The 20,259-nt window shown below is 45.1% G+C and overlaps 1 pseudogene; it reads left to right on the top strand.

Annotated features, from left to right (window-relative positions):
- The window catches only part of LOC137346299 (zinc finger protein 91-like), a 59,497-nt pseudogene extending 51,950 nt beyond the window's left edge, over positions 1–7,547 (top strand).
- The last annotated feature ends 12,712 nt before the right edge of the window (positions 7,548–20,259 follow it).

Genomic DNA, 20,259 nt, shown 5'->3' with positions numbered 1-20,259 from the left:
GTAAAGCAGGTTGATGGGCAGAGCTCATGAGATTTATACTATGCGTTCTGAAGAGACTTCTGCAGAAAATGAGATGACAAAAAAGGGTATTCTTGCTGCATATGAGTTAGTCCCTGAAGTTTACCAACAGAAGATTCGGAACCACTGGTGATTGTCTGGGCAGACTTATGTGGAATATGAGAGGGCAAAGCAAATTAATTTTGATCGTTGGATATGTGCAGTAAGGAAGGAAGCCATGTATGAGAACCTTAGAGAACTGATTCTCTTGGAAGAGTTTAAAAATTCAATCTCTCCAGTAGTGACAACTCATGTAGAGAACCAGAAAGTTTCAAAAACCAGGAAAGCGGCAGAAATCGCTGACGATTTTCAGCTTGTGAATAAGCCCAAACCCTTTGCCTGTCATCCCCATAATCCCGAGAAGGATAGGAGGTGGGGAGAGTGAAAGGAAGGCAAGTAGCCGGGGGCAAGTAGGCACAGCTGGGAGCACCCCAGGAGCCCCTCCTCAGGCCAGAAAGGAAGCTGCTGAGGGTAGAGGTGAGGTCCACAAGCCGAAATGTTATCATTGCCACAATGGGACATCTTCGTTCAGAAAGCTGGAAGTTGTGTGGTAAACCCATGGGACTTGTTGAGGTACATAAAACTAATACAAAGAAAGGGGCTCTGACAGAGTATGCACCAGATGCTGTGTGTCGGGCACCATGTGGGTGTGGAGAGTTGGAGACACTATAGGGCTAAAGAGGGCCTCCCTCAACAACAATCTGCATTTTTAGAGCACCTTTAACATAGTAAAATATCCCAAGGCACTTCACAGGAAAGTTATCAAATAAACCACAATACCAGTCCATATAAGGAGATATTAGGAGACATGACCAAAATCTTGGTCAAAGAGATGGATTTTAAGGAGCCTCTTCAAGGAGGAGAGAGAGGTGAAGAGGTTCAGACAGGAAATTCCAGAGTTTACAGCCCAGACAGCTGAAGGGACGGCCACCAGTGGTGGAGTTATTACAATCGGGGATGCTCAAGAGGCCGGAATTAGAGGAGTGCAGATATCTCAGAGGGTTGTTGGGCTGGAGGAGGTTATAGAGATAGGGAGGGGCGAGGACATGGAGGGATTTGAAAACATGCTCAATAATCTCACTAAAACTAACAGATGTGAGCTTTCCTGGGAACAGTGGGTTATTCCTCACATACTGTTAGAACTGTGGACAAACAATATAACTCCGATGAGTTAATGAAAGTAGAATGGTTAATAAGCAGTACTGATTGAAGACAATGTATTAAGATGTCTATTCCAGCTGGTACCTGGGTCTTTACCACGTTTCACAGCTTCAGGAACCCAGACACAAAGACAACACTGACACCTGCAGCTCTAACTAGTTACCACTTTAAATCAAATCAAACTTCCAGGCTGCAGCTTCGAGTGGGAAAAGCATTCTGTCCACAGCCTTGGGACTTAACCCCTTAGGAACTGAATCTAGTACAACAGAAATATTCTAAGTTATTGTCAGCCGTGGTTTAGTTAACACTCTCACCTCGGAGTCAGAAGGTTGTGGGTTTAAGGCCCATTCTAGAGATTTGAGCACTGAGGCTGACACTCCAGTGCAGTACTGAGGGTGTTAAACTGAGGCCCCCTCTGTCCACTCAGGTGGACATAAAAGATCACAGGGCACTATTTCAAAGAAGAGCAGGGGAGTTATCCCCGGGATCCTGGTCAATATTTATCCCTCAATCAACATCACAAAAACAGAATAGCTGGTCATTATCACATTGCTGTTTGTGGGATCTTGCTGTGTACAAATTGACTGCTGCATTTCCAACATTATAACAGTGACTGCACTTCAAACGTACTTCCTTGGCTGTAAAGTGTTTTGGGACAGTCGGTAGTCATGAAAGGTGCTATATCAATGCAAGTTCTTTTTTTTAAGTTTAAAAAAAAATCCAACACAGACAATCCAAGCAAAATCCATTGATCCACATTTACTGCCCCCACAGTTCAGTAACCTGCTGACCCTCCCTGGACACCAGTCTCCCAGTGAGGGGTCAGCATCTTCAGAGACGGGAGAGAATCAGAGGAAAATCACTCATTATTTTATTGTGTTACAGGAGTATCTCACCGTATTAAATCAGAGAATAGAGAGTGGATAGACACCACACCCAGCCAAGACCCGAGGAGATCCCGGACATCACCCCAGGGACAATTCCACAGAAAAAGCATCTCCAATAAACCTGATCAGGAAAAGTGAAACTGACCAGTATCCAGCGTCCAATCAAAACCAACGCTTCCATAGGTTTGGCTGTGGGATATCAGTCTGTCCAGGAGATGGAGGGAGTGTAACGGGTGAGATTGGAAAGAAGTCTCTCAGGTTCCACAAGCAGTGGTTTTCACACAGTCATTGGTGTTCCTGAAACACTGGAACATCCACTCAGGTGAAAGGTCATTCACGGTGAGGGGCGTAAGGACTGCTCCGAGTGTGAGGAGGGATTTGTGTGTTCATTACACCTTTTGAATCATTGGCAGATCCTGACAGGTGTCTGACGTTTTCTGAGGGCTTTATATGGTTGTTGAACCTCCTCATCCACAGACGGTGAGAGTGTAGACAGTCTTAGTGACACCATTGTGTCTCCTGTAACACGAGGGCAGCTACATGGCAGAGAAAACAATTGAATGTGGACAATTTGACAGAGTCTCTGCAAGTTCATCAGGCCCTGTGAATCCCCAATCCACCAACAGAGGAGAGGTGGTTCTAGTGTGAAGTGTGTGACAAGACCTTCGTACCGTTATCGTACCTCCTGAAGCACCAACACAACCACACAGGTGAGAAACTGTTCAAAGTCGAGGTGTGTGACAAAACTTTCTCTCAATCATCCCACCACGTGGTCCATCAGAGAACCCGCACAGGGGAGAAACCCTTCATGTGTGAGGCGTGTGACAAGTCCGTATTCGACCCTCCTGCAGCACCATCGTATCCACCAAAGGGAGAGGAAGTTCAGCTGCCAGATGAGTGACAAAGCCTTCACACACTCCTCAGCTCTCCTCCAACACCAGCGTTCGCACACAGGGGAGAAACCCTTCAGGTGTGAGCTGTGTGACAAATCTTTTGTGAGGTCGTCCAACCTCCTGGTCCACCAGCGAGTGCACACGGGGGAGAAACCTTTCCGCTGTGAGGTTTGTGCAAAAGGTTTCACACAATCATCCAACCTCCTGATACACCAGCGGATCCACACTGGGGAGAGACCATTCAGCTGTGAGGTTTGCCAGAAAGCATTCCCATGCTCCTCGAGTCTGCTGAAACACAAGAGGATTCACACGGGAGAGAAACCCTTCAAGTGTGAGGTGTGTGATAAAACCTTCAGGCACTCATCGTATCTCCTGATACACCAGCGTACGCACACAGGGGAGAGACCCTTCAGGTGTGAGTTGTGTGACAAGTCCTTCACTCGGTCTTCAATCCTGCTGCAGCACCAGACTATCCACACAGGGGAGAGAAAGTTCAGCTGTCAGATTTGCGATAAAGCCTTCACACAGTCCTCAGCTCTCCTCCAACACCAGCGGACGCACGCAGGGGAGAAACCCTTCAGGTGTGAGGTTTGCGACAAAGCGTTTGTGAGATCGTCCACCCTCCTGGTCCACCAGCAAGTGCACATGGAGGAGAAACCTTTCCGCTGTGAGGTTTGTGCAAAAGGTTTCACACTGTCATCCACCCTCCTGATTCACCAGCGGATCCACACAGGGGAGAGACCTTTCAGCTGTGAAGTTTGCCAGAAAGCCTTCACATACCCCTCGAGCCTGCTGAAACACAAGAGGATTCACACGGGAGAGAAGCCCTTCAAGTGTGAGGTGTGTGATAAAGCCTTCACACGCTCATCGAACCTCCTGCATCACCTCAGGACCCACACAGAGGAGAAACCCTTCAGGTGGGAGGTGTGTGACAAAACCTTGATGCACTCATCCCACCTCCTGGAACACCAGAGGATCCACACAGGAGAGAAACCCTTCAGGTGAGAGGTGTGTGACAGAGACTTCAAGCAACTCACCCACCTCCTGGAACACCAGAAGGTTCACACAGGGGAGTAACTGGGTGTGAGTTGTGTAATAAAGCTTTCCAACAGTTGCCTGATCTCCTGGAACATCAACATACTCACATGGGAGACAAACCCTTCCAGTGTGACGTGTGCCAGGAATGTTTCACCTACTCCTCCTCTCTAGAGCTTCACCAGAGTCTCCACACGGGATAGAAACCCTTCCAGATTGACATGTACCAGTGCAGTTTCACCATCTCCTCCTCCTCCTCCCTTCCAGTATGATCACTGCAAGAACTGCTTCACTGACATAGCCACATCGGCTTGGAGCAAACTCAAGTCCTCCAGCATTACGATGGTCTTCAGAGCTGTCTCCAGGCTGCCTTGTCCCCCTGCAGCTGAGCAGCTGTTTCATTGTGGTACCTGTTCCAGAATTTGCAGCAACATCACCAAGCTTACCCAGTCTCACTGTATGCAGACCCGTGAGACAGTGTCGGGGAGCAATGTTTGTGACACAGCTTTTACCAAGCTCACCAGTGACAGCCTATGTGACTGCACAAAGGCAGACTATCCTTCGTCCTTCTTGACCTGTTTGCAGCCTCCAATGCCTCTTCACTATCATCCAGCTGGGTGGAACTGCACTTGTCTGGTTTCATTGGCTACAACAGGACAGATACTAGAGAACTGCCATCAATGGCTTCTCTTCCCACTCCTGCACCATTACTTCTGGTGTTCCCAAAGGATCTGTCCTTGTCCCTTCCTATTTCTCATCTCCATGTTGTCCCTCAATGGCATCATCTGAAAGTGCAGCTTTAGTTTTCACACGTACACTGATGACACCCAGAAATAGCTAACCACCACCTCTCTTGACTTCCCCACTGTTGGTAAATTATCAAACAGTTATCGGCCGTCAAGTATTGAATGAACAAAAATTTCCTCCAAATTAAATCTGAATATTGGAAATACTGAATCCATTATCTTCAATCCACATCACAGACTTTTCTCCCTTGGCAACGACTCCATCCCTCTCCCTGGCAACTGTCTGACACTGAACCAGACTGTTCACAACCCTGCCTATCCACCATTTACAAGGCACAAGTCAGGAGTGTGATGGAATATTTTTCACTTGCCTGGATGAGTGCAGCTCCAACAACACTCAAGAAGCTCAATACTATCCAGGACAAAGCAGCCCGCTTGATTGGCACCCCATCCACCACCTTCAACATTCACTCCCTCCACCACTGACGCACAGTGGCTGCAGTTTGTACCACCTACAAGATGCACTGCAGTAACACACCAAGGCTCCTTAGACAGCACCTTCCAAACCCACGACCTCTACCAACTAGAAGGACAAGGGCAGCAGATGCATGGGAACACCACCACCTGCAAGTTCCCCTCCAAACCTCTCACTGTCCTGACTTGGCACTATATCACCATTCGTTCTGTGTTGCTGGGTCAAAATCCTGGAACTCCCTTCCTAACAGCACTGTGGGTGTACCTACCCCACATGGACTCCAGCGGTTCAAGAAAGCAGCTCATCACCACCTTCTCTAGGGCGATTAGGATGGGTGATAAATGCTGGCTTAGCCAGTGACGCCCACATCCCCGGAACAAATAAAAACAAATTTGACCCCAAGGTGACCTCTGACCATACATCTGCACCATCATTGAGATCGTCTATTTTCACCTTAACATTGCCTCAGCTCATCTGAAACTCTCATTCATGCCTTGACTATTCCAACACAATCTGGCTGATCTTTCACATTCTTTCCTCCGTAAACTTGAGGTTATCCAAACTGCTGCCCATTTCCTTACTGTCACCCCTGTGCACGCTGAACTATATTGGCTCCTGGTTAAACAACACCTCAATTTAAAAATTCTCATCTTTGTTTCAGATCCCTCCATGGCCTCACCCCTCGCCATCTCTAATCACATTCAGCCCTACAAACCCACTCACATCTCTGCACTCCACCAGTTCTGGTCTCTTGTGCATCCCTGATATTAATAGCTCCACCATTGGTGGCCTTACTTTCAGTTGCCAAGACCTTAAGCTTTGGAATTCCCTCCCTAAACCTCTCTGCATCTCTACCTCGCTTTCCTCCTTTAAGACACTCCTTAATGCTTACCTCTTTGATCAAGCTTTTGGTCATCTGCCCTACTATCTCCTTCTGTGACTAGTGTCACATTTTGTTCCATAATTTTACTGTAAACTGATTTGGGGCAGTTATATTAAAGGTGTTATATAAATGGAAGTTGTTTATTGGTTATAAAATATTGGAGATTGGAATAAGGCTGTTTGATTGACCATCCAATTGGATAATGAAGACTCTGCTTGCTTTCCAGTTGCCATGGGAAGGTGGGGCACTGTGAGGATCCCCATGTTGGGTGACCAATGGTGGGATCATAGGAGTGGGAGGTTAGTGATGAAACCTCCAGGAATCCATTCAACCAGTGTTGGTTATTGTCAGTGTAACTGAAGGCCTGACCCCCTTACCTGTTCTAATATCAATGCTTCATCTCAGGAGAGAGCTCCTTGTGTTCACAGGGGTGTTGAATAAATGAGTAAATCTGTAATGCATGTGTCTGACTATCTGACTGTAAATCAGTAGGAGGGAATTAACTCATTTAACATAGAACGAGAATCTGACCAAAGTGGATCAGTTCAGGTTGGAGCAATTGACTTGTCCCAGACTGGGATGGGAAGGAAATTCAGAACAAATTAAATCAGCACCTTATAAACATGGCTATCGGGGCAGGGAAATACAGAGTCATAGGGCAGGGAAATACAGAGTCATAGATAGGCTTGAAGGAGACGGATAAACAAAAAAAATCAATGAGACACAGTAAAATCAGAGAGACACAGTCCATAGATTTTGTAACAGTAAACACTGTGAACACTCACTAATACATTGGAAGCAGGAGAGTTCATATCGGAATTGGCTCTGGAATTTGCTCCCACAGTTAGTGCTTGAGGCAGAAAGTATGTGAACATGTGAGATTGGATTGGATAGTGGCTGAAGAAAAAGGTGATAGAGAGATCTGGAATTAGAGAAGGTAAATTTGGGATTATTTTCCCATGTGAAGGGTGAATGTCCACAGGAATGAACTAGACTGAACGGCCAGTTTCTGAATTGTACTTTCGAAGTATACTTCAAAGAGCAGGTCACCACCAGATAGCTGGGAGGGCATGTGAACACTAGATACCCAAGACATCATGTGATTACCAGGTAGCTGAGAGATCATGTGATCAATCCCCTCAAAAAACACTCCCTTACCTCACTAAAGTCCTTGAATGTAGTGTTTTTTCCTAAATCTGCCCATCTTTCTCATAACTTCATGTCTGAAATATTAGATTAGGTTTCCGCCCCTGCTCCTACCCGAAGTATGTAACAAATGGCACCCTATGTGATGGTGACTAAAGTGTACTACCTCTCCTCATCCCTGTCTGCAGCCTTTGACAAGGTTGACTGCACCATCCTCCTCCGACACCCCTCATCTGTGGACCAGCTCAGTGGGACTGCCATCCACTGGTTCCACTCTTCTCTGTACGGTTCTTTTGGGCCTCCTTATCTCGAGAGACAATGGATACGCGCCTGGAGGTGGTCAGTGGTTTGTGAAGCAGCGCCTGGAGTGGCTATAAAGGCCAATTCTGGAGTGACAGGCTCTTCCACAGGTGCTGCAGAGAAATTTGTTTGTTGGGGCTGTTGCACAGTTGGCTCTCCCCTTGCGCCTCTGTCTTTTTTCCTGCCAACTACTAAGTCTCTTCGACTCGCCACAATTTAGCCCTGTCTTTATGGCTGCCCGCCAGCTCTGGCGAATGTACGGTTGGAACCAGGGAATCTCCCACAGTCACTTCTCTTCCTGCCCACTATACCATTACTACCAGTGTGCTTAAAGGACCTATCCTTGGCCAATGCTCTTCCTAATCTAAATGCTGCCTCTTGACAACATTTTTTCTAATGCCAGTAGAAAAAAAAGGCCTAAATAACAGCAAGATAGAGGCAGAATCCATATGAATTGAGATAAAGAATAAGAAATCACTCATGCTAACAGGTATTCTAAAAGGTACCTAATAGTAGAAGGGAGGTGGAGGAAGAAATGCATAAACAAAATGAGTAGCAGATGAACAGTAATGATCATGTGAGATTTCCACTACACCCGAATAGACTGGCAGGAATAGGTGGTGGGAAAAGGGAATGGAGTTTGGATATTGTGTACAGGACTCCTTTCCTACCCCATTTGTAAGAAGCCCAACTAGAGAGGAATCACTGCTGGATCTGTTATTGGGAAATGAACTGGAGCAGATAAGAGAAGTAAGTGTAGAGCAACATCAAGCAATAGCGATCACAACATCATCATGTTTGAGCTGCAGATTGAGAAGGAAAAAAGCCAAAGTAGTAAATTGGTAAGAAGCTAATTATGAGGGGGTGAGAATGGGACTAGGGACAATAAACTGGAAAATAACCTTGACAAAGGGATAGAACAGCATGGGAAATATTTAACAACTTAATAGAAGCCAGGGGGAATATATTCCTGCTAAAAAAGTAAACTAATCAACAATGGAACACCATGGATGAATAAAGAGATGGGGTAAAATTGAAACTAAAGAAAAGATATACACTAAGTTTCTTTTGGGCCTCCTTATCTCGAGAGACAATGGATACGCGCCTGGAGGTGGTCAGTGGTTTGTGAAGCAGCGCCTGGAGTGGCTGTAAAGGCCAATTCTGGAGTGACAGGCTCTTCCACAGGTGCTGCAGAGAAATTTGTTTGTCGGGGCTGTTGCACAGTTGGCTCTCCCCTTGCGCCTCTGTCTTTTTTCCTGCCAACTACTAAGTCTCTTCGACTCGCCACAATTTAGCCCTGTCTTTATGGCTGCCCGCCAGCTCTGGCGAATGCTGGCAACTGACTCCCACGACTTGTGATCAATGTCACACAATTTCATGTCGCGTTTGCAGATGTCTTTATAGCGGCGACATGGACGGCCGGTGGGTCTGATACCAGTGGCGAGCTCGCTGTACAATGTGTCTTTGGGGATCCTGCCATCTTCCATGCGGCTCACATGGCCAAGCCGAAATTGAAACTAAAGAAAAGATATACACTAAGTACAAAGACAATAAAGGAGAGGATGATGAAAGGAAATACAAGCAGGAAGGGAAGAGTGAAAAATGCAATTAGGCAAAGGAAAACAACAAAAATTATCGAGGGCCAAGCCAAACCTAACAAATTATCAAGAACTGTACTGACACGTAAATAACAAAAGAAAACCCAGGATAGGGATAGGACCACTAATGGATACATGATAAAATCAGGTAATGAAGGTGAAATGGTAGAAACAGCAAATAAGTACTTTGCCTCAGTAATTATAAGGGAGACGCACAAGATGCAGTTGACATTACAACAGGCCAATAAGTATATCGGAGCATCTCCTGACAATGCAGAGCATGCGCAGAGTGATCACAGACATCATCAGTGCCTGCAAACCTTTGCCAGTATGAATACATGCATGCTCACGCTGACGTCACCATGCAATGACATCCTTATCCCTCAAGAGCGGTGACTGCTGCTTCCATTCCCCTGAACAGTACCCTGTTCCTTCCTGCCATCACACTTTAATCGCTGTTTTCAATTTCCCACTCCTGATTACTCACTGCTCTATTCTGCCTTGCCACTTTCTCCTCTCGGTCACTCGCTTCCGCCCTCGCTGCTGCCTTCCCTCACACACTCACTCCCGCCCTCGCCAGTGCCCCCCTCAGTCGCTCACTCCCGCCTTTGCCGGTTCCCCCCTCGGCAGCTCGCTCCCACCCTCGCCACTTCCCTCCTCGGCCATCATCGCTCTCCTTGGCACTGCCTTCCCACACCCACTCGCCACTTTGCCCCTCAGCTGTTCGCTCCCAACTGTGCTACCCGAAGAAGTGACGGGGAGTGTGGGGGCAGCAGGGAACAATCTGCCAAAGCGGCGAGGTGGGAGTGAGTGGTCGAAGCAGCAAGGCGGGGATTGAGTGGCTGAGGGGGGAAAGCGGCGAGGGCGGGAGCGAGCGGCAAGCAGACGGCGCAGGAGGGAGCAGCGAAGAGAAGTGCTATGTCTGAAGGGAATGGGTTATTGTTGGGGGTTGGTTGGAGGTGGCGATCACAGCCATTGAGGGGGTTTGGGTTTGATTTGTTTGGGACAAATTGAGCAGCACCGTCTTTATTACTGGCAGCTGCCTGAGACGACACAGACAGCGATGATTTCAGTGGATGAGGCTGTATTTGCACATGTCAGTACTGCGCCACCTAGTGGTGAGATTTAAGATATGACAATTAGTAAGCTAGGATTGCAGAAGTAGGAGTAATATTGAAGCTTTTTGTCTTGCACTCATCAGAACAGGCGCAAGAATGCCAAATTTCAAAGGGAGCAATGATTTTTACTGCATGTGAAATGGGTGCCAATATGTTGGCATGTCGACTCTGATTGTTTGAAATTTTGGCATGGAGAATGCACCAGGGAACTATTGCCCCCTCTGCAAAGCCTGGACATGTTCCTCTTGCCTGCAGAGGGCAGGTCCTTGCACATATATTTAGATGCAGAAAGGGAAAATCATGCTGACCAACCTTATTAAATTCTCTGAAGAGGTAGGAGAAGTAACAAGTGAAATGTAGTAGATGTAATCTGTTTGCATTTCCAGCAATGTCTTTGATCATAGTAGTCTCATGACAAAGGTCATAGCATATTCAGTCAGGGAACAAGTTCGCAGAACATATTGCACGCTGGTTACAGAATAGGTAGGAAAGTCAGGACTAAAGGTGTTTATGTAGATTGGAAATGACAGGACGTGATGTTCCACAGGGATTGGTGCTGACACCACTGTTGTTCATAATTTACATGATTTGGATTCGTGAATCAGATGTATAATTTCAAAATTTGCAGAGAACACCAAATTGGGGGGATATTTAATACAGAGGAAGTCACCAAAAAAGTACACAACGACAATAAATTTGCAGAATGGGCGTGTACTTGGCAAATTAATTTCCGTACAGACGAGTGTGAAATATCACCTTTTGGTAGGAAGAATGCAGAGGCCACATACTGTTTGGAAAATAAAAGTCTAAATGGAGTAGAGGAGAAAAGAGTACAGGGGTAAGGAGTAAAGGATACTCGGGGTACAGATATACAAATCACTCAAAGTAAGAGCGCAGGTTAATAAGGCCATAAAAAGCAAACCAAGCACTAGGGTTCATTTCAAGGGAGATGGAATTGAAAAGCAAAAAAAATTATGTTAAACGAGTACTGAACCTTATTTCAACCACACCTGGAGGACTGTGAAGATTTCTAGTCTCCATATTATAGAAAGAATGGAGAGGAACTGGAGAGTGTGCACAAGAATTCACAAGGATGTGGGGCTCGACTTATCAGAAAAGGCTGAACAGGCTGGGGCTCTTTATCGAGAAAAGAGAAGGCTGATGAGTGATCTGATAGAGATCTTTAAGATTATGAAAGGGTTTGATAGGGTAGAAGTAGAGAAGATGTTTACACTTGCAGGAGGAGAACAAGCCGAGGGGCCATAAATATAAGAAAAATAAATCCAATGAATTTAGGAGAACATTCTTTATCCGGAGAGTGGTGAGAGTGCTCCAATGTGAGTGTTTGATACACATAGTATAGCTGCCGTTAAGGGGAAACAAGATAAGCACGTCAGGGAAAAAGGAAAAGAAGGATATGCTGATAGGGTGAGATGAAGACAGGTGGGAAGAGGCTTGTGTGGAGCAAACTCACCTGAATGGACCAGTTATGTCCTCGAGACTCAACCTTTCCAATCTCATATCAAAACAGGAAACACTGAAAATACTCAATATGTCAGGAGCACCTGTGGAGAGAGAAACTGAGTTCATGTTTCAGATCAATGATCTTTCATTGGAAATGGAAGATGTTGGAGATGAAGATTTTAAGCAAGTTTAGAGCCAGGGAAAACCAGGAGTGTTTGAGCAGGAATAGAACAGTGGGGATGGTCTTCTTGACGCCATACTCGGTCAAATGCTTCCTTGATATCAAGGGCAGTCACTCGCACCTGACTGCAGGAGTTCGGCTGTTTTGCCCATGTTTGAACCAAGGCTGTTGTCACGGTCCTTTTTTTCTTCTTTCCTCGGGAAATATTGTGGTGTGCCTTTAAGGCTGTAAAATATCAGTAGTTCTTTAAGGCAGCAAGCACCAGAAACTGTAAGCCAAATTGCAGTCTGGTTGCCAGGCAATAACCATACAGAAAGTGAGAGCAGAGCTTCAATGTATCCGTTTTGACTTTGAAACTAGCTGGCAAAAAACTGCTTTGGACAATTGACAGACTGTTCCAGCAAGTGAAGGAAATAGGAGACCTCTCTAAATTGAGTTAATACTACAACTGCTGAACTGAACTGCTGAATTCCTATCTTTGGAAGGATCTTCGGATTCATCAGGCCTTGAAAGACTGCAAGTGAACTTTGACTCTGTTGTATTAGACGATCGTTTGTTGGAAGCGTAATCTGCGAAGACTTTATTGTTTTTTCTATTTTTTCGGCAGCTAATTAAAAACCAAACTACTGTTAGTTTGAGTATATATGCAAATGCGGGAGTTTTTTAAAATCAGAAGTTATAAAGTCTTTAGAGATCGGTTTATCTTAGTCGTGTTTAAGATTTTTTTAGTTTTTTAAATAAAGTTTATTTTTTGATATCTAAAGAAAGCTTGATTAGCGTCATTCGGGGGTTACTGGATTGTTTCAATTTGGCTGCTTCTTTGATTTGGAAAGCTTAAAGAAATATAATGTGTCCTGTGGAGTGACAGGACTGAATTGACAGTGCATTGCTCCCACCACAATCAGAATCATATATTGTGATTGGGGGCTTTGTCCCTGAGCGGTCGTAACACTGTGATGAAGCCAGGAGCTGAGTGGCCCTGGCGGAACCCGAACTGAGTGTCAGTGAGTAGATTATTGCTGAACAATTGCTGCTTGATAGCCCTGTCGACGACCCATTCCATCACTTTGTTGATGATGAAGAGTAGACTGATAGGGCACTAATTGGCCGGGTCGCATTTGTCCTGCTTTTTGTGCACAGGATCTACCTGGGCAATTTCCACATTGCTGGGTAGATGGCAGTGTTATAGCTGTACTGGAACATCTTGGCTAGGGGCGCGGCAAGTTCTTCAGTACTATTGCCGGAATGTTGTCAGGGCCCATATCCTTTGCAGTATCCAGTGATGGCGGTGTCTGGGACAATGTTTGTAAGTTATCATTCCGTGAATACAACTATGTCAAGCTGTTGCTTGACTGATCTGTGAGACAGCTCTCTCAATTTTGGCACAAGCCCCCAGATGTTAGTAAGGAGCACTTTGCAGAGTCGATAGGGCTGGGTTTGCCATTGTCATTTCCAGTGCCTAGGCCGAGTGGTCGATCCGGTTTTATTCCGAGCGGTCCGTCCAGTTTCATTGTGAGTTTCCACCAACAGTACCTGTTTGACGCAGCTCTTCAAATTATGGTCAGGCTTTTTTGGTCATACAGGCAGCCTCAGGCACTCATATTCATGATTCAGCCAGAAACTACACACCTATAGATAATAGATTATTTCCGTTGAGTCACATAAACAGGAGAGATAGTTAAAACACTTTAATATAGTCATATTTACATTATTGCCTCATTATTATAAATAAAAAAAAGTGAAAACTCCATCCAATATTCAAGTTTAAAATGTCACACTTTCTCGCTATCTCACTCATCTTTATAATGCTGGAGGAGGAAGAGAGATAGACAGGAGGTGCAGAGAAAGAGGAGGAGGAGGGAAAGGAGGCAAAATAGGAGAGAGGAGGGGAGAGAGAGGAAGAGAGGTAGGCCGGAGTGAGAGAGAGGAGGAAGAGAAAACAGGAGTAGAGATAGGAGGAGGGTATAGGAGGAGAGGACGAGAAGGAAAGATCGGAGAGAGAAGGAGCAGAAGGAGAAAGGATAGGGAGAGCTATGTAGCAGAGAGAGGAAGAGGAGAGGAGGAGATGGAGTGATAGGAGGAGGAGAACACACACATACAGAGAACAGCACAGACCATCTGCACCCCCACTACACTTCCCCCCCCCCCCCACACACACACGCACACACACTGACTCATTCACCAACCGTGGTCAATTTTCTGTGCTCCTCCCTCCTTTGTACCTCAGTGCTCTGCATCTATCTCCTCTGTGCTCTCCTGGACCTCTCCATCCTGTGTCCCTCGGTCCTGCATCCCTCTCTCCTGTGCCCTTCCTTCCCGTGGCCCTCCCTCCTGCGCTCCTCTCTGCTGTGCCCTCCCTCCAATCCCCCCCTGGTTTGATGGTGGTGGAATGGTAATGTCATTGGAGTAGTAATCCAGAGGCCCAGGCTAATGCCCTGGGGACACAGGTTCAAATCCCACCCCGGTAGCTGGTGGAATCTAAATTCAATTAACTAATAAGTTTAATTAATAAACAAAATCTGGAATTCAAAGCTAGTCGCAGTAATGGTGCCATGAAACTATCATCGATTGTCATAAGAACCCATCTGGCTCACAAATGCCCTTTAGGAAGGAAATCTGCTGTCCTTACCTGGTCTGGCCTACCTACTCCAGACCCACAGTAATGTGGTTGACTCTTAACTTCCCTCTTAAATGGCCGGGAAAGCCACTCAGTTGTCAAGGGCACTTAAGGATGGGCAATAAATGCTGGCCGAGCCAGCGACGCCCACATCCCATAAAAGAATAAAAAAACTCTCTTGTGCCCCTCATTCCTGTCCCATCTCTCTCAGACTGAGAACACAGGAGAACATTTTGCTTGTCTTCTCTGTGCAGGCTCTGAAAGAGGAACTCAGTTAGTCCCAATTCCCCACCATTTCCCCGCAGCTCTGAACATTTGTCCCCTTAAGGTCCTTATCCAATTTCCTTTTAAAAGCCACGATTGAATCTGCCTCCACTACCCTTTCAGGCCGTGCTTTCCAGATGCTAACCACTCACTGCGTGAAGAAGCTTTTCCTCACGTTGCGACTGTTTTTTTGCCAGTCACCTTAAATCGGTGTCCTCTGGTTCTCAACTCGACCGCTAGTGGGAATGGTTTCTCTCTATCTACTCTGTCCAGACTCCTCTTGATTTTCAACACCTCTATCAAATCTCTTCACCTTTTCTTCTCTAAGGAGAACAACCCCAGCTTCTCCAGTCTATCCAGGTAACTGAAGTCCCTCATCGCTGGAACCATTCTTGTCAAAGTTTTTTGCGCTCTTTCCAAAGCCTTCACATCCTTCCTAATGTGCGTTGTCCAGAATTGGACACAATACCCCAGATGAGGCCGAACCAGGGTTTTGTAAAAGTTCATCATAACTTTCTTGCTTTTGTAATGTACGCTTCTATTTATAAAGCTCAGGATCCCGTATGACTTTGAACTACTTTCGCAATCTGCCCTGCCACCTTGAACAATTTGTGCCCATACACCCCCCCAGATTCCTCTGCTGCTGCATCCCTTTAGAATTGCACTTGTTATTTTATTTGCCTCTCCTCGTTCTTCCTGCCAAAATGTATCACTTCACACTTCTCTATTATATTTCATCTGCCATGTATCTGCCCATGGTGAGAAAGTATTAAATGTTGGTGTTAAGGCATTTGTGTGTCCTTGCAAACAAATCACACAGAAAGTTAACATTGTCATGCTGGGCCCTCACCTGCCAAGAATGAAGCACATTAATTTTATCATGAACATTGGTTTTTAACTGTTATTGGAGCGAGGAAATGACTTGTTAAACAGATCAGCCATGGCTTGAAAAAAAACATTTACATACTAACAGACATCAAAGGTGAGGAAGCGCATTCCAGGGCCTGCTAAGGAGGATACAATCCACAAGGGCCAGGACTGGTTAGATCAGCTGGTCACATGACTAACTGGCTGTTCCAAGGTTTTCTTTTGAACTGGCCACAGCAAGTTTGAATTCAGAAAGACTGTTTCCTCCTGGACTAAGAAGATCTCTCCCTGTCTGCTCCCATCTCTTTCTCACAAGCCTCTGAATCCGTTGAAGACACATGACCCCCAAGAGAGAAAAGTCTCCTACAGCGAACAAGGTTTAAGAACAATACTGGGCCCCAACAAAAAGCAAGATCTACCTACATACAAGGACTCTACAGTGAGCTTGAAGAACTGTAACAAAAACTCTTCATATATTGACTCAAACCTTTCCACTTTATTTTTCTTCAGCTCTTTTCTGTCTCTATCTGCATGTGTGTATTGCATATGCATGCTAGTGTGGGTGCGTCATGTATCCGTATTGAATTAGAGTTTAAATTCAAGTTTAATAAATTTCACCCTTTCTTCTTTAAACCTTAGAGAACCTGTTTGTGCTGGTTTCTTTGCCTTATAATTAGAAAGCGGTGAACAAGGATTCACCAAGGAGGAGCTAAAAACACGACGTGTTTAAAATTAAACCCTGTTACGGTAAGACCAGCTGAAGGCTGAGAGGGAACCCTAGACACGTTTCTCACCTGGTCGTAACAACATGCTGGTGCAATTATGAGGGCAAAATGGTATGTTGGTCTTTATTGCAAGGGGATTGGACTAGAAGAGTAAGGATGTGTTGCTGCAATTGTACAGGGCTTTGGTGAGACCATAACTGGAATCCTTTGTACAGTTTTGGTCTCCGTACTTAAGTAATGATATACTTGTGTTAGAGGCGATACAACAAAGGTTCGCTAGATAATGGCGGAGCAGACTCGAGGGGCCTTATGGACTATTCCTGCTCTTATTTCTTAGGTTCTTATGTTCTAATGAGAGACAGAATGGCAAAGAGATCTGGAAAGAGGGAAGGGGACCAAGAGCGAACAAACAGGAACCCCGGATTTCAGGAGAGAAAGGTTTCACCTGTTGTTCTTGTAAGTGAATTCTCTGTCGTGGGAGAAGTCATTGCAGGTCCTATAGAAAGTAACAACTAACTAATATAGGCCAAAGAATCAGTAAATGGACGCAAGACTGATGAAAGCTTTCTGTATGTCACAAAAAGCAAAATGGTCAAGCAGAATTTTTGAGGAAGAGGCCTGGCCTACATTTGACTCCAGTCACACACTGAGTCTTAAAGTCCTCACAAAAACTTAGTGATGGGCATTCATAAAGCACATTTCATGACTTTAGGGTGCCCAAAGCGCTTTACAGCCAATGGAGCACATTTGAAGTGCATTCACTGTAATTGAAGACATGGCGAAGCTAATTTCAGAGAAATGGAGAGAGATACAAAGACAGAGAGACACTGATACAGGATGAGATTGTGCTATACATGTACAGGATCTGACACTAAGACACTGACACACACGAGTTGTACAGTAACAGATGGGAGTGAATCTTTCCTTTTTACCTGTAGTGTACTGTACATGTACAGGAGCTGTCACTGAGACACACACGAGTTGTACATTCATACATGGGAGCGAATCTTTCCTTTTTACCTGTAGTGTACTGTACATGTACAGGAGCTGTCACTGAGATACAGACACAATTTGAATTTACATTGCACCTTTATTGTAACAAAATGTCCCAAGATGCTTCAGGAGTATTATATAGACTAATTTGACACTGAGCCACATACCCCTCCCTCCTGTGCATCCCAGGTTCAGATTAATTTTGCCCCAAATTACTGTTTCCAGAAGTTTCCCCACCACTGAAGTTAAACTGACTGGCTTGTAGCTGCTGGACTTATCTTTGCATCTTTTTTTGAATAATTCTCCAGTCATCTGGCACCAACCCTGTCTAAAGAAGACTGGAAAATTATGGCCAGTGCCTCTGCATTTTCCACTCTCACTTCCCTCAGTATCCTTGGATGCATCTCATCTGGTCCAGGGCTTTATCAACTTAAAGTATAGTCAGCCTATCTAATACCTCCTCCTGATCAATTTTAAAACTTCTAGTCTATTAATTACCTCCTCTTTCACCATGGCCTGGGTAGCATCTGCTTCCTTGGCAAAGACAGATGCAAAGTATACATTTAGCACCTCAGTTATTCCCCCACCTCCATGTGTAAATCCTCCTCTTTGGTCCCTAATCAGCTCTCCTCCTCCTTTTATCACCCTTTTACTATTTATTTGCTGATAGTAGACTTTGGAATTTTCTTTTATATTAGCTGCCAGTGTTATGATCACTCAGAATAAGCCCCCAATCAATATCTATGATTCTGATTGTGGTTGGAGCAACGCACTGTCAATTCAGTCCCGTTGCTCCACAGGTCATATCATATTTCTTTAAGCTTTCTAAATCAAAGAAAAAAGCAGCCAAATTGAACAATTTAGTAATCCCAGAATGAAGCGAACCAAACCAAGTATCTTGAGATATCAACAAATTAACTATTTATTAAAAAATGAACTAAAATCTTAAACACTACTAAGATAAACCAATATCTAAATACCTCGTAATTTCTTATTTAAAAATCTACCTCCTGCATTGCATACATATACTCAGTTTTAAATTAGCTGACTGAAAAAATAAAGTCTTTGTAAATTACGTTTGTGACGAATGGTCTTCAGTACAACACAGTGAAAGTTCACTTGCAGTCATCCAAGGTCTGATTGAAAAAAAGGGAAAGATAGGAGTTTGGCTGTTGTAGTATTAAACTCTTCTTTCTTTTCCAGCAATGAACACAGCAGATATCAATAATTTGTTGTGAAAGAATAAGCTTTTTCTTTATTTTATGGAATTAATTCGGCTTGAAACTTTGTAGAATTTTGAGTGAGAAATGACAGCGCTTTTCCCTTTTGTTTAAATTGTCTCAGAGCTCTCAACTGACTGCTGACAACAGTTTTTTTTCCCAGCTAGTTTTCAAAGTCAAAACTGCAACATTGAATCTCATGTTCTCTCTCTCTGTGCCTGTTTCTTGGCAACCAGTATGCCTGGCTCACTGCCTCCGGAGAGTTCTTGAAGGTGCACTAATCTCTTCACAGTCTTAAAGGTGCATCATAATATTTCCGAGGAGAAAAACAAAACACAGGAATGCCTCAACAGTCTCTTTTCATTCTCCCTCTTTGCTTGTCTTATTTGCCTTGTCATGTCTCCTCTGAACCTTCTATATTCAAGCTGGTTCTCCATTGTATTATCCACCTGACATCTGTCAGAAGTGCAGTTTTTCTTCATCTTCATCTCTATCACTCTTATCATCCAGGGAGCGCTGGATTTGTTTGCCCTACTTTTCCCCTTTGTGGGAATATAACTTGACTGTGCTCGACTATCTCTTTGTTCAGCTACTGATTTTCCTGCCAACCTTTGATTCCAATTTATTTGGCCCAGATCCATCTTACCCCATTGAAATTGGCTTTCCCCCAGTTAATTCCTCTTACTCTAAATTGTTCTTCATTCTTTTCCATAGCCAATTTAAAACTTTTGACGCAGTGATCACGATCCCTAAACGTTCTCTGACTGATATTTAATCGAATTGGCCTATCTCATTCCCAAGAACCACGTCCAGCAGTGCCTCCTGTGCAAATCACTCCTCTGTCCCTCCCTCCTGCACCCCCCCTTCCTGTATCCCTCCCTCCTGTATCCCTACTTCCTCTGCCTCTCCCTCCTGCACACCTCCCTCTTTTGCCTCTCCCTCCTGCACGCCTCTCTCCTCTGCTCCTCCCTCCTGTGCATGTGCTGGTCCCAGCCCAGCAGGTCATCGCTGCTTTGAATTCTGAGACTCTTCCTATCTGCTGTCAATCACATCTGAGGCAGCAAACCCATGCCCACGCTGATGTTGTCAGTCTGAAAGGGTCCGAGTGTGAAAAGTGCTGTAGCCCCACTGGAAATCTCTGCATTATATCAGCCGGGGTGGTGGGGACTGAGACAGAAGCAGTAACAGCTGAGCTTTTATTCACAAAGACACAATGAGCACTTTAACCCCATGCAGTCAGCCAGTGGGAAGCCAGTGTTTTTTTGGGTCTTCAGATTTCCCTCAATGTGTGTCAGGACCAGGAGTCAGTCACTGGGAAAGTGAATCAGCAGCTGTCACCTGGGTGACACTGAAGCTGTTCCAGCAGCTCCTCCATCTCCAAAGCTGTCAATGAGTGAACAGTAACTCTGCTGCTGCCTCTCTCATTGACTGCATTCAATTTACACAGCCTCACAGTAACAAGAGCAACACCCACATTCACCTCTCTGATTGGCTGAGCCGAATGATTGACAGTCCGACAGTGGGTAGGGTTTCAGTGCACATCGTTTCCGATTGGGTGAGATAGAGGTCAATCGGAGGATCCAACCAATCCGCCAATTCCCGTCTATTCCCTCCTCTTCCTCTTCCGCA

This window comes from Heterodontus francisci, chromosome 29 (assembly GCF_036365525.1).
Source record: "Heterodontus francisci isolate sHetFra1 chromosome 29, sHetFra1.hap1, whole genome shotgun sequence".
NCBI lineage: Eukaryota > Metazoa > Chordata > Chondrichthyes > Heterodontiformes > Heterodontidae > Heterodontus > Heterodontus francisci.
Note: the sequence above shows the minus strand (reverse complement) of the source record. Positions and strands in the feature narration are given on the sequence as shown.